This window comes from Gracilinanus agilis, chromosome 2 (genome assembly GCF_016433145.1).
Source record: "Gracilinanus agilis isolate LMUSP501 chromosome 2, AgileGrace, whole genome shotgun sequence".
NCBI classification, from domain to species: Eukaryota; Metazoa; Chordata; class Mammalia; order Didelphimorphia; family Didelphidae; genus Gracilinanus; species Gracilinanus agilis.
Genome location: NC_058131.1, coordinates 513,150,022 through 513,165,394, shown reverse-complemented (window position 1 = coordinate 513,165,394; position 15,373 = coordinate 513,150,022). Strand labels below are relative to the sequence as shown.

Here is a 15,373-nt window from a genome sequence, read left to right as displayed (position 1 = left end):
GCTTATGGAGCATCTTCTCTACTGACCTCAGCTATGTCTCCACCAAGTGTGATCACTACATTTTAAGTGCCAGTTCCATTGAACCTTTTAAGAGCAAAAGGCTTTTTAAAAAGGGTTATTTAATATGAAGTTATAATGAGAAAAATTAGAAAGCCTAAGGATATATCTCTGAGATCAGTTTTACCATAGTAATGATTCTACCAAGTTCATGTCCAAATTCCTTACGACAGTCAGATGGGTCCTACCTACCACTTGGCTGTTTCCTGAAAGCTACCTACTTTTCTTTGGGCACCTAAGCTGAATTGCCTGGAATCCTGAATCTTAATACACTGAGGGATACCTCCTAAGCCAACCTTTAGAAATTCACTGAATCTAGGGTTTCAAACCTTTCACTTAGAGTGACAAATATAATAAACAAAGCACATGCAAATGCTCAGGTTCAAGATCGATTTCTCAGTGGCATGTTGCCTTGACATAAAGAGACCCCCCAACCCTTCATATCTTCCTACATACAGTATTATCTCTCCCAAGATACCATGAAAGAATAAGGCCAAAGATTAGCAAAGCCACTGAAAGAACTAATCTCCAAAATGTGAGGTGGTTACGGTATAAAATGTAACTGTTTCCAGTCTGTTAATCACACAGTCAGGAGTAGCATTTTTCAGGTGGTTGTATAGTCATAACTGGGGGATAACTTTTTGAAGTTATACTTTTTGAAGTTTTTGAACCATACAATGATGGAAACTCTAGAAATAACTCCTTTCTCTGGCTATTAGAAGACCAGATATAAAATTTTAATTTTATTTCATTTAGCATATTGTTTGCATGCAAATGGTTATGTTTAAAAGGACCTTCCTTTTTAAAAAAGGTATTGATTTTCTGAACTATTTTGTTTTCTTCCACAAAATCTAATTTACATTATTTCTATTTATATGTAAAACTCCAGAAGAATAAAATTTAGTTGAGTTTACATTTTCATTATCATTGAATATCAAATTAGTATTGTCATATTAATAAAGGTTTGCTACACGTATTAACAAAAGGCTTATTGGTCAGTAACTTTACTCAACTTAATAACTGAAGTTTCAAATCTAAATAAGCAGTTCTCCAAAGCCCATTACTACATTACCCAGGAGCGCTATGGTCAAATTTGCCAAATAGTCCCTTCTTTGTTTTGTTTTTATTCAATAGCTATTTTTGCAAGGGCTTCATTACTTTCTAATTGTCCAAATTTACAGTCTTATTAAAGACTGATGTAAATAAGGAGTCTAATTTCTCAGCCACTTTGGAGTAATTATTAATTTCATGCCCTTACTCATTTATAAACAGCCTGTTATCCCTGTAGGATCTTTCTGTCCTCACACTGAAATATAACTAGATCTCCTTTCCTACTCTTAGTCAAATGTTTCATTTTCATTTCTAAATTCCTGTCCTAGGCTATTCTTTCTCCATAACTCTGTCAATGAAGCCAAAAATCTAGGGGCTCACAGTTGCTCAGTCTGTCAGTAGTAAAGATGATAACCAATAAATTTGAACTCCAATAGAGTATAAAAATATGTTCTCCCTCTCTCCCCCCTTTTCTCTTCACTTCCTTTTCTCCTTCCTACCATTCTTCTTTCTGCCTTTCTTTCTCCCTCCTTTCTATCCCTTCTTCTTTTTTTAGATTTTTTCCTTCCTTTTGCCTTTTCCTTCTTTCCTTTTATATTTTTCACTTTCATTTTTATAACTGCCTTGAATAAGACTGCAATATCAGGATTATCAAAGCAAACATTCTATTTAATAAATCATAGTAAGAATGAGTTTCAGAAATAGAGACTTAAAATTAAACAGTCAGAGATTTTCTATCATGAACTCCTGTGCTAAGCTTGTGGATGAGAAAAATATGGATTAATAATAGTGTCCTTTTTTAAAGATAATGCTTTTCTTCTCCAAAGCTCAAAGAATTTTTATAAGCCTTACCTCATTAATCTTCACAATGTCCCCATAAGGTAGGTGTATAAGCATGATCTCCATTTAATTTATTGTAAACCAGGGCATAACACAGCGTGAGGATGGAAGGAAAAGGCATGAATTTAGGGAATAGTGAAGAGTTCAGTTAAACTAGAATATAAAGTTTGTGAAGGAGAATAGAAATACCAGGGAGCAAAAGTAGCTTTGAGCTGGCATCTCTACTGTGATACTAGTTTCTTAATTGTTCATAAAATATAGTAACCAAGATCTGATTTACTATTTTTCCTAAAATAAGAACAGAATAGAGTAACCTAAGGTTCTGTTTTTCAAGTCTTGCCACTATCAGTGATTAAAATAGCTAAAGGTAATACCCTAGAACCATCATATTTTTCCTTCTGGGATCAACACATTCTTTTGGGTTCTCTCCTTTGTTGGTTCCCCTCTTTTCTCGCTCTAGGACATCCTCTTCTCAGCATTAGCATTCAACTTCCTAAAGCACAAATATGACCCTATTAAATCAACTCTATTTATTTCCTCTCACTTCAAGAATTAAATATAGGAAAATCTCCATTTGTTTTTAAACTCTCAATAACCTCCCCCTTTCCTTCCTTTCCAGTCTTCTAACACCTTATCGTTTACCTACATACATTCTGTGATCCAGTAAGGGCCCTTGTTGTTTCTCAATTTTCCTTACTTAGACCTTTTTGACTGACAGACCCACCCAACTGTCTGGAACTTTCTCTCTACTCTTGTCTGTCTCTTAGCTTCTCTGTTTTAAAATCTCAACAAAAGTCTCACATTTTACAAGAAGCCTTTTCTAGTCCTACCTAACTTTATTGTCTTTCTTCTGAAATAATCCTCAGTTTAACCTGTTTGTACTCAAATATGTTGCCTTCCCTTTAGAATGTGTGCCCCATGTCCCTTCCATTCTGGGCCAGAGGTCTCAGGTAGAGAGAGGTACTCTCAGTCAACATGGAATAGATTCCCTGAAAAGAAAAGGTACTTGTGGCTTCAAGGGAGCAGGGACATCTCTGTATAAGGGGACATCAATGACCTTCTTCTGGGCTAACATTATCTTGGAAGCACTGAAAATTTCTGTACCTCAAGAACTAGCTCTGAAAACAGTAGGGGGTGTGGGAAACTTCTGTCCTCCTCCCACAGACCAAGACCTAGGATCAGTGTTCAAATTTAACATAAAGTTTAACGTCAAGGAAGAAGACAATGATGTCCCTATAGCTACATTCATAATCTCAAAGGGGGAAAAAATTGCACAATAAACAAACAAGAATTCCTGAAAGAGCTAAAATTATTTTAAAAACTGAATATGAGTAGAAGAAAAAAACTGAAAAATTGAGGAAGTAGATGAGAAAATTATGAAAAAAACAATAGTTTGATAAAAAAAAGGATAAAATTTTTTGAAGAAAACAAAACTTAACAAATAAAATTGGTAAACTGAAAAAGAGGCACAGAAGTTCATCAAAAAAAGTGATTTTTTAAATTTAGAACTGGACATGTAGAAACTAATGACTAAATAAGACATTAAGAAAAAATAAAACAAAATTAAAAGGATAAAATTTAAATAAAATTGGAAATATAATATTAGTAAAACAACTGACCTGAAAAATTTATTGAGAACAAATAATTTAAGAATTATTGAACTACCTGAAAGTCAAGACGAAAAAAACAGGCTTGATATTATCTTTCAAGATATCAAGGAAATCTGCTCTGATATTTTAAAAACAGAGGATAACCTAGAAATGGTAAGAATCTACTAGTCACTTCCAGAAAAATATTCCAAAAAGAAAACTTCCAGGTAGACGATAGCTAAACTAAACTACAGAGCTCCCTGGTAAAGGAGAAAATACTTTATGCCAGTGATGAGCAAACTACAGCCCTTGGGCCAGATTTGGGGGGGGGGGGCTGAAATATTCTTATTAAGACATTATTCTTAATCTGACTAATACAATGAGTAGGATACAATACAATGAAACTTGGAAAGAATTGCCTTAGAAACAGACTGACAGATGAGCATTTCCTCTCCACTGGTCCCGTATTTTAAAAGTTTGCCCATTACTACTTATGCAACTAGAAAAAAAAAACCATTCAGATACACAGGATCAGTGAAAATTTAGTCATCTCCATAATAAAAGAATGGAGGGATTGTAATATGGTATCTAAGAAGTTAAAAGAGTTAGGATTATAAGTGAGAAAAACCTTTTCATCAAATCTGAGAATGAACTTTCAGGGATGTTTAATGAATTCAATGGATATTTAATGAAATAGAAAAAATGTAATCATTCCTGATTGGAAAAAAAGAAAAATTGACTTTCTGGGGGTAGCTGGGTAGCTCAATGGATTGAGAGCCAGGCCTAGAAATGGGAGATCCTAGGTTCAAATTTGGCCTTAGATCCCAGCTGTGTGACCCTGGGAAAGTCACTTGACCCCCATTGCCTACCCTTACCACTCTTTTGCCTTCCAGCCAATACACAGTATTGACTCCAAGATGGAAGGTAAGGGTTTAAAAAAAGAAAAATTGACTTTCCAAAAAAAAAAGCTCAAAAAGATTTAAAAGGTGAATATGAGAGAAAAATCATAGGGATTTGATAAAATTAAACTGTTTATGTTTCTTTATGGAGAAATGATACATGTAACTCCTAAAAAAGCATATTATTATTAGAATAGTCAGAAGGTCTACATAGAGAGAGATCAGGAAGAAGTGATATATACCTTCTTTCACAACATGATGAACCTGGAACTATGTATTAAATGATAGCAGAGGTACAACCTATATCACACTACCTGCTGTCTTGGGGAGGGGGGAGAAGGAAAAAAGGGAAGGAGAGAACATGGATCACAAAATGTCATTAAATAATTATTAAAATTGTATCTACTTGTAATGTGGAAAAATAAAAATAAAACACAAAAGAGAGACAGAGACAGAAAGACAGAGACACGATGGAAATGCAATCATAACTCAGAATGTGAATTGTGATGAGCTCACCTACAAAATGGAGGTAGATAGCAAATTAAATTAGGAATCAGAATCCAAGAATATATTGTTTATAAGAAAAACATTTGAAACTGAAAAGCTCACAGAGAACTAAAATAAGGGGCTGGAATAGCATCAGTTATGTTGCAGATGATTTTTTTTTAAAAGTATAGATAGGTGGTAGAACAAAAATGGAGGAGAGATACCCACCTGGAAAAGCTCTCTCAATATTCCCATCAAAACAGTTTTAGAACAATCCATCAAATAAATTTTGGGGCACCAGAGTGAAACAACGGTAGGGTTGAGATTTTTGCCACTATAAGAAAATTTAAGAGGTTAGTATAAGTTTGTAACATCAGGATGGAGGCATGTCTAGAGATCACTGAAGAGAATTAATGTTGAATTGTAATAATTTCTATTGGAAACGTTGCTTAAAACATGAAGTTTCAAAGGTCAGTCACTTTCCAAGCTAAAATAATGGACTTTCAGGTGTCAAGGCATCTCAGTGGGCTTGCTTTTGTTAGAGGCATGGTGGAGACCTTATTTATCTATAAATAAGAGCCTTCATAAGTAATGGCAGTTGGCCAGCACTAGCTACTGAATTTTGCAGCCACTTGGCTGGGGAAAGTTTGTGCTGGTAGCTTCCTTGTGAGACCTACCTCTTCTCTAATAAAGCAATGAGGGAGGAATTGAGGTCTCTAAGCCCACCTCTTCTCTCAAAATATCTACCAATTGGGCCTGGAAGGGGAGGTCCTAAGGTCAAGCTGCCAGGCCAATCAGAAAGAGGATACAGCTCCCTTTATAAATAAGAGTCACAACTCTCATCCTCTTTTTAGCATAGGAGACTGATGAGAGAGCCATTCTTTATTAGCAGAGGCATACATCTGTTAATAATCATTGTTATTCACAAAGAAATGGTCATATATTCTTTATGGGGTGAAAATCCAAATGCTACATCACACACAGCAGCAGCATCTTTGGGAAGTTTCCAGTCAAAGATTTTCTGGGTCAGGATTCCCAAGACAAAAAGGAGCACTGGTAGTTGGTCACAAGGATGCAGGGTGCCTGGATATAGTTTGTCCACTAAAAAAAAAAAAAGAATATAAGAACCTCGAGAGCAAGGATTATCTTTTGTCTTTCTTTATATTCCCAGACCTTTGCACAGTGACTAGCTTGTAGAAGGAGCTTAAAAGGCATTATTTGGCTGTTTTCCCCCCATATTTGCCAATAACAGTACTTTACATATTTGTTTTGACAAAAGAGCAATCAGCTTTCTTTTAACTATATACCCTTGAGAATATTTTTCTCTATTTACTAATACTGATTTTTCATGTAAGTACTCTAGGGTCATTAATACACTTTAATCACCTAAATTTGCTTTCTTAAAGTCTATTTCCAATGCTATTGACCATTACATTTTTTAGCAATTTATGGTAAGTTATCTGTATGAATTAACATATATAATACATGGAGCATGGCCAAAAAAGCCAAGCATTGATGAAGAAACTATGGCATGGGTGCCAAAGATGGCACGGATGCTGCACTACCTCCCCCCACCCCTAGTTCATTACTAGAAAGAGGGACTCAAGCAGAGTCCCTTTCCCTTTCTACACCTTGCCTGATGACATTTTTTTGACATCCCGTACCTCTCTGCCCAGCAGCCCAATGGGAGAACACAGAGGGTTAAGATGGGCAATTCACAGGCAGTAGAGCTGGAGGGGAGCAGAGAACTCAGGACTCTCCCCTCCCCCTCTCTACACTCACTGAAGAGATTCCTCACTTCCAGCCAGCAGCCCAATGGGCATGCTTTCTCCCTCCCCTGTGTAGGGTAAGGGGATAAGGCTTGGCCAGCACTAGGGGTGAGGTAGGGCATGACACATGGTCTCTAAAAGGTTCACCATCACTGGCTAGGGCATATTTCTATTAATTCTTTTCCTGAGGGGAAGGGAATCACCAGTGGGAATGCTACCTCTTGGTTTGTCAACATAAAGAGCCAGTGTTCCATGAATTCCTACCAATGTGTGGAATTAGCTATGAAAACTTTAATAGTTATATAAACAAAATAACAATAATGGAGATTATGTTAATCTAAAAAATAAGAATAAGAAGAATCACCTGATTCTTCTTATCTCTTATTTAATTAAAATGAAAAATGAAGAACCATCTCATGCTTATCTTATCTTTTTATTGTTAAAATGAAAATGATTCCTGGAAAAATTATTTTGTTATTGTACTTTATGTTCAATATTCTTTAAACTATTATGCAGGTGGGTAAAATTGCTGTATTTTGTAATAAAGATATAATATTATAAATTCATCTTTTGTAGAGTCACTGAGATCATCTATGAGGTAATTTCAGTCACTTACAGAAAAATATGTAATTCCTTCTTATCCAAAAAAGTTTGGGTTTCTTTTTTTGTCAATTATCTATATTCTGAAAGCTTTTAATTCCATAGTAGCTAAATGGTTCAGTGGAAAAAGCACTGAACCTAAAGTTAGGAAGACATAAGTTTAAATATAATGTAAGTTACTGACTATTTGTTTCCTCAGCTGTAAAGTAAGGATAATAACAGCATGTACCTAACCAGGCAGGACTAAATGAGGTAAAATGGATATAGCATAGCACAATGCCTGGCACAAAATAGGTACTAAATAATTGCTTATTTTCTTCTCTCTCCTAATTTTGATATTAAGAGTTTTGAGTATAGCAGTATCTATTTAAAACTCAGTTATTAAAATTGGGATTATTGTTATGTTTCAGAAATGCTGCTGCCGATGGTGGTATTAGTTATAATTATCTGGTTTCAAACTTATGGAATAGGCAGTTGGGTGGCTCAGTGGATTGAGAACCAGGCCTAGAAACGGGAGGTCTTTAATTCAAATTTTGACTTAGACACTTCCTGGTAGTTTAATTCTGAGAAAGTCACTAAATCTTTTTTTTTAACCCTTAACTTCTGAGTATTGGCTCCTAGATGGAAGAGTGGTAAGGGTGGGCAATGGGGGTCAAGTGACTTGACCAGGGTCACACAGCTGGGAAGTGTCTGAGGCCTGATTTTGAACCTAGGACCTCCTGTCTCTAGGCCTGACTCTCAATGCACTGAGCTAACCAGCTGCCCCTAAGTCACTAAATCTTAATTGCTTAGCCCTTACTATCTTAGAACCTACACTTTGTATCAATTCTAAGACAGAAGGTAATGGTTTAAAAATATAAAGAAAAAATCACAGAGATGGATGAGACAAGAAATATGCAAAATATTTATCATAGTAAAAATTTAGATATAGTAATTTTTTAAAAATTTCTTAAAAACCTCTAGTTGCCAAAATATGCAAAATATTTATCATAGTAAAAATTTAGATATAGTAATTTTTTTAAAAATTTCTTAAAAACCTCTAGTTGCCAAAACAGTACTCTTGGATTATGGAAAACTTTCTAATTTATCAAACATTTCCCAATAGAAATCAATTTGAAATACTTGAAATAAAAAATTTTATTACCTTCATAAACCTTCAGAGAAGTAGTCATCTAAAAGCTTCGTCTTCTTCCATTTTTTAAACATACCATACATCTCCAACATTTTTACTTTTTTTCATTATATACTTCACAGTAAAGTTACCAGTTATCAATAATACCAATTATTAATACCAAATGTCTTGATTTGGAGGATCTTTTCATATGTTTTTTATAGCCCTTATCTTCCATCTTAGAATCAATACTGTGTACTGGTTCTAAGGCAGAAGAGTGGTAAGGGCTAGTCAATGCGGGTACAGTAACTTGCCCAGGGTCACACAGCTAGGAAGTGTCTGGAGTCAGATTTGAAATTGGGACCTCCCATCTCTAGGACTGGCTCTCAATTCACTGAGCCACCCAGCTGCTCCCTCTTTTCATATTCTTGATAAAATTTCTCTATTCCTTCCTCTTCTGATGCAGATGTGAATACATTACTCTATTTCTTCTATTTCTTCCTCGTCCTCCTCGTCCTCCTCGTCCTCGTCCTCCTCCTCGTCCTCCTCCTCCTCCTCCTCCTCCTCCTCGTCCTCCTCGTCCTCGTCCTCCTCCTCGTCCTCCTCCTCCTCCTCCTCCTCCTCCTCGTCCTCCTCGTCCTCGTCCTCCTCCTCGTCCTCCTCCTCCTCCTCCTCCTCCTCCTCGTCCTCCTCGTCCTCGTCCTCCTCCTCGTCCTCCTCCTCCTCCTCCTCCTCCTCCTCGTCCTCCTCGTCCTCGTCCTCCTCCTCGTCCTCCTCCTCCTCCTCCTCCTCCTCCTCGTCCTCCTCGTCCTCGTCCTCCTCCTCGTCCTCCTCCTCCTCCTCCTCCTCCTCCTCGTCCTCCTCGTCCTCGTCCTCCTCCTCGTCCTCCTCCTCCTCCTCCTCCTCCTCCTCCTNTCTTCTTCTTCTTCTTCTTCTTCTTCTTCTTCTTCTTCTTCTTCTTCTTCTCCTCCTTCTTCTCCTTTGCAGCCTCTTCCTCCTACTCCTCCTCTTCTTCTTTTCTTCCTTTTTTTTCCTTTTCTTCTTTCCCCTTCTCTTCCTATTCTTCTTTTCAGCACAGCATCCTTTGATGAAAGGGAAAAGTAAAGGTAGGACTGAGTTTTGGCAGAGAAGAGAGAGACAAAGAAAGGCCATTGGCTCTGGTGGTAAAGGATTCTTGTTTCTGTCAGTATATACCCAATAACAGAATCACTAGGCAAAGGATATCAATGGAAAATATAGGTTGTTTTCTAATATAATTTTCGATTGATATCTAGAATACCAATCCTCAGTGCCACCAATAGTGTATTAATGTGTCTAACTCCCCACAGCTTTTTCCATTGACTGTTCACATTTTATATCATTTTGCTAATTTACAAGGTAGGTAAAACCTCAGGGAAATTGTAATTTCCATCCATCTTTCTTTTAGTGATTTAGAGCATAATATCAAATGATCCTTATTGCTTATAACTTTTCTTTAGAAAGTATTCTTTCTGCTAATCATGTATATTGACCTATAACACTTGATACTGAATCTTTCTATCTATTCCCTATGTAATTTGGATATCACACTTTTAGCATATTTTTACACACTAATATAACATTTGATTATTTTTTCTGATATTTTATAAGCCAGATCCTTTTCCTTGCTTCCAGACATTCTTTTTCCCTAAGATGGCAGAAAACATTATACATATTTACACATATGCTATCATGCAATACATATTTCCTTCTTTGTCATGTTGGGAAAAACAAATATTTCTAATACAAGAAAAAATTTATGAAAAAGTTAAAGTGAAAAATTGTGTGTTTCAACATGTAGTCAGATTCCATTAGTTTCTTCTATGGTGGTGTATTTTTTTTTCATCATGAGTCTCTTGGAATTGTCTTGGATCTTTGCATTGCTGACAATAAAGTTATTCACATTTACATTTCTGCTATTATTGTGTATAATATCATTCATAGTTGTCTTTTGATGTTGTTTTCTTTTTGTAATCATGTCATAAATATTTTCAAGCAAGTAGGTCTTTTCCCCCTGTCTTTGATCTCCTTCAGGTACAATTTTTGCAGTGGTATTGCTGGATAAAAGGGTATGTCTTATTTATAATCTTTTGAGTACAGTTCCATGTTACTCTCCAAAAGAGTTAGATCAATACACAACTACACCAAGAGTGTATTAGGTGTCCCAGTTTTCCAACATCACCCTTAACATTTATCATTTCATTTTTTTCATATAATATGTACTGTCTGGTGGTTGTGGTTCTTCAAATTTGTTTTAAGTTGTATTCCCCTAATTGATAGTGGTTTGGAGAATCTTTTCATATAACTAAAGATATTTTAATTTATTCACCTGATTACTGCCTGTTCGTGTCTCTTGGCCATTTATCAATTAGAGAATTACTTGCTTTTTTATAAATTTGGCTCAGTTGTCTGAGAAATGAGGCTTTTGTCAAAGATAATTGCTGTAAATTATTTCCCAGTTTGTTTTTTTCCCTTTTAATCTTGGTTGCATTTATTTTGTTTGTGCAAAAAAACCTTTTAAATTTAATGTAGTCAAAGTTTTCTGTTTTACATTTTGTGATGTTCTCTATATCTTCTTTGGCCATAAATTTTTTCCCTATGCATAGGTCTGAAAGGGATATTATTTTGTGGTTCTCTTAATTTGTTTATGGTTTCATCTTTTATATCTTTTTTTATAAGTTTAAATGTTTTCCTGATTATATGATGGCACAATTTTCTTTCTTTTTTTAGATGCTATTATTCTGTTAGTGTTTTTTTCCTTTCTTTAATTGCACATAAGATTTCCAAAGTGACATGATTCATATTGTCTCCCTCCCTTCTTTTCTCCCCCTTCAAGGAGTTTACAAGCAAATCAACAGAGTTTTACATATATTATCACTCAAAACATCATATTATTCATTTTTGTAAGAGGATACTCATAAAACCAGAACCACAAATCATATACCCAAATAAATAAGTGATAAATTATATGTTTCCATCAGCATTTATACTCTAAAAGTTCTTTCTCTAGAGGTGGATAGCATTCTTTTTCATAAGTCCCTCAGAATTCTCTTTGATCATTGTATTGCTGTTAGTAGCAAAGTTGATCACAATTGATCATCACACAATATTTACGTTTCTGTGTATAATATTCTCCTTGTTCTGCTTATTTCGATCTGCATCAATTCATATAGGTCTTTCCATTGCTTTCTAAAATCATCCTGATCATCATTCCTTATAGCACAATAGTATTACATCACCATCATATACATTTTGTTCAGCCATTCCCTAGTTCCCTTTAGTTTTCCATTCTTTGCCACCATAAGAGCACAGCTCTAAATATTTTTGTACAAACAAGTCCTTTCCCATTTTTTTCTTATCTCTTTGGGATATCGACCTACTAGTGGTATTGCTGGGTCAAATGATATGCATTTTTTAAAGTACTTTGGGCATAATTGCAAATTGCTTTCTGGAATAGTTAGATCAATTCACAACTCCATTAGCAATGCCTTAGTGTCCTAATTTTGCCACATTGCCTCCAACATTTATTATTTTCCTTTATTGTTATATTGTCCAATCTAATAGGTATAAGGTGGAACCTCAGAATTGTTTTAATATAAATTTCTCTAATCAAAAGTGATTTCGATCATTTTTTAAGATTATTTATAGCTTTGATTTCTTCATCTGAAAACTGCCTATTCATATCCTTTGACCATTTATGAATTGGGGAATGATTTGGATTTTTATAAATTTGACTTAGCTCTTTATGTTTTTGAGAAATTAGACCTTTATCAAAGACATTTGTCATAATTTTTCCCACTTTGTTGCTTCCCTTCTGATCTTGGTTGAATTGGTTTTGCTTGTAAAAAAACTTTTTAATATAATATAATCAAAATTATTCATTTTATATCTTATAATATTCTCTGTCTCTTGTTTGGTCTTAAATTCTTCCCTTTTCCATAGATCAGACAGGTTAAACTCTTCTACATTCCCCTAATTTGCTTATAATATTGCTCTTTACATTTAAATAAAATACCTCTTTTGACTTTATCTTCATATGGGGTCAGAAATATTGATCTAAATCTCATTTTTTCCATACACTTTTTCCAATTTTCCAAGCAGTTTTTGTCAAATACCACATTCTTTTCCCAAAAGCTGGGATCTTTGAGTTTATTTTGCTGAGGTCATTAACCCCAAGTCTATTGATCAACCCTCCTATCTCTTAGCCAATCATATTTTATTTTGGCGATGACTGCTTTATAGCATAGTTTAAGATCTGGTACTACTAGGCCACCATCCTTCACTTTTTTTTCATTAGTTCCCTTGATATTCTTCATTTTTTGTTCTTCCAGATGAATTTTGTTGTCATTTTTTTCTAGTTCTATAAAATATATTTTTGGTATTTTGTTAGGTATGACACTGAATAAGCAAGTTAATTTATATTATCTTAGTCTACCCATGAGCAATTAGTATTTTTTCAGTTGTTTAGATCTCATTTTATGTGAAAAGTGTTTTGTAATTGTGTTCATATAATCCGTGCATTTATCTTGAAAAATAGATTCCCAGATATTTTATATTGTCTAGACCAGTGATGGGTAAACTTTTTAAAGAGGGGTCAAAGGAAAGGAAATGTTCATTTGTCACTCTGTTTCAAAGAAACTCTTTCAAAGTTTCATTGTTTTGTATCCTACTCATTTTATTACTCAGATTAGCAATAATGTCTCATGGCTAGATAGAATATTTCAAGGGGCCCACATCTGGCCCATGGGCTGTAGTTTGCCCATCACTGATCTAGAGTGATTTTAAATGGAATTTCTCTAATTCTTACTGGTGATTTTTGTTGGAAATAGATATAGAAATGCTGATGATTTGTGTGGGTTTATTTTGTTTCTTGTAATTTTGCTAAAGTCACTATTAATTTCAACTACCTTTTTAGTTGATTTTCTAGGATTCTCTAAGTATACCATCATATCATTTGCAAAGAGTGACAGTTTAGTTTCCTCATTGCCTACTTTAATTCCTTCAGTTTCTTTTTCTTTTCTAATTGTCACAACTAACATTTCTAGTATAAACTTAAGTATTAGTGGTGATAATGGGCATCCTTGCTTTACTCCTGATCTTATTGGGATGGCCCTAATTCATCCCCATTGCAGATGATACTTGCTGATGATTTTAAATGACTACTTATTATTTTGAGGAAAAGCCCTTTTATTCCTATGGTATCTGGTGGTTTCAATAGGACTGAGTGTTGTATTTTGTCAAAAGCTTTTCCTGCATCTATTGAAATAATTACATGATTTCTGTTAGTTTGGTTATGGTCAATTTTGCTGATGATTTTCCTAACTATTAAACAATCCTTGAATTCTTGTTATAAATCCCACCTAGTCATAATAAATAATTCTTGTGATATATTGTGGTAGACTCTTTGCTAGAATTTTTTTATTTCTTTTTTTTTAAACCCTTAACTTCTGTGTATTGGCTCCTAGGTGGAAGAGTGGTAAAGGTGGGCAATTGAGGTCAAGTGACTTGCCCAGGGTCACACAGCTGGAAAGTGTTTTCTAGATTTTTTTTTAAAAATTGCATCTATGTTCATTAAGGAGATTGATCTATAATATTCTTTCTCTATTTTTGGTCTTCCTAGCTTAGGGATCAAAACAATATTTATGTCAAAAAAGAATTTGGTAATACTCCTTCTTTGCTTATTTTGCCAAGTAGTTTGTATAGTATTATGATTAATTGTTCTTTAAATGTTTGATGGAATTCACTTGTGAATCCATCTAACTCTGGGGATTTTTTTAGGGAGTTCATTGATGACTTTTTCAATTTCTTTTTCTGATATAGAATGATTTAAATATTCTATTTCCTTTCTTGTTAATTTAGGCAACTTATATCTTTCTAAATATTCACCCATTTTACCTAGATTGTCAAATTTATTGCCATAAAATTGGGCAAAATAGTTCTTATTAATTGCCCTAATTTCTTCCTCATTAGAAGTGAGATTATCCTTTTTTATTTTTGATACTGTTAAATTGATTCACTTCTTTCTTTTTTATTTTATTTGTTTTTTTCAAAGTACCAGCTCCTAGTCTTATTTATTAGTTCAATAGTACTTTTATTTTCAATTTTATTTTCTCCTTTAATTTTTTGATTTTCAATTTAATTTTTATCTAGGGATTTTTAATTTGTTCTTTTTCTAATTTTTTAAGTTGCAGACTCAATTCATTGATTTCCTCCATCTTTATTTTGTTGGTTTTTCCTGAGTACTGCTTTGGCTGTATTTTCCCCTGATTACTGCTTTGACTGTATACCAAAGATTTTGATATGTTTATTATTTTTTGGATCAATATATCTAATTCTGATAGGAGAAGGTTGAAGTCCCCCACTAGTATGGTTTTATTATCTATTTCCTCCTTAAGCTCCTTTAGTTTCTCATTTAAAAACCTAGATGCTGTACTATTTGGTGCATATATATTGAGTACTTATATTTCTTCATTGTCTATACTGCCTTTCATAAAGATGTAATTACCTTCCTTATCTCTTTTTCAAAATAACAAAAACTTCATGAATATGCATGTCATTCTTTCATAATGGCCATGCTAATTTTCTCTCTATGCTCCAATTTTAGTATGTGTGCTGCCAAAGTGATCACCACAATTTTCAATAACTGTTTCCTGACACTTTGTAATCCATGTTCTCTCCCTCTCTTCCACCACTCCCCCCTCCCCAAGATAGCAGATAATATTAAATAGGTGGTTCAGGTTTTATTATACAATATATATTTCCATGTATATCATGTAGCAAAAGAAGAAATATATTACTTACACTAAATAAAAATTCATGGTGGATTTCTCCTTTTATTTCTAAGTTATTTATTCATTTTGACCTTATCTAGGGATAGGGTGTGAGACATTGGTCTATCTCTACTTTCTGCTGTACTGTTTTCCAGTTTTTCAGTCAGGTTTTGTTGAATAGTAA

General features: G+C 34.3%; 1 non-coding gene across 1 annotated transcript; it reads right to left on the bottom strand.

The window, feature by feature from the left end:
* Positions 1-14,941: 14,941 nt before the first annotated feature.
* Positions 14,942-15,047, bottom strand: LOC123238415. The gene has a single exon (XR_006505595.1). It is a non-coding gene; the product is annotated as a U6 spliceosomal RNA (small nuclear RNA).
* Between the last annotated feature and the right edge of the window lie 326 nt (positions 15,048-15,373).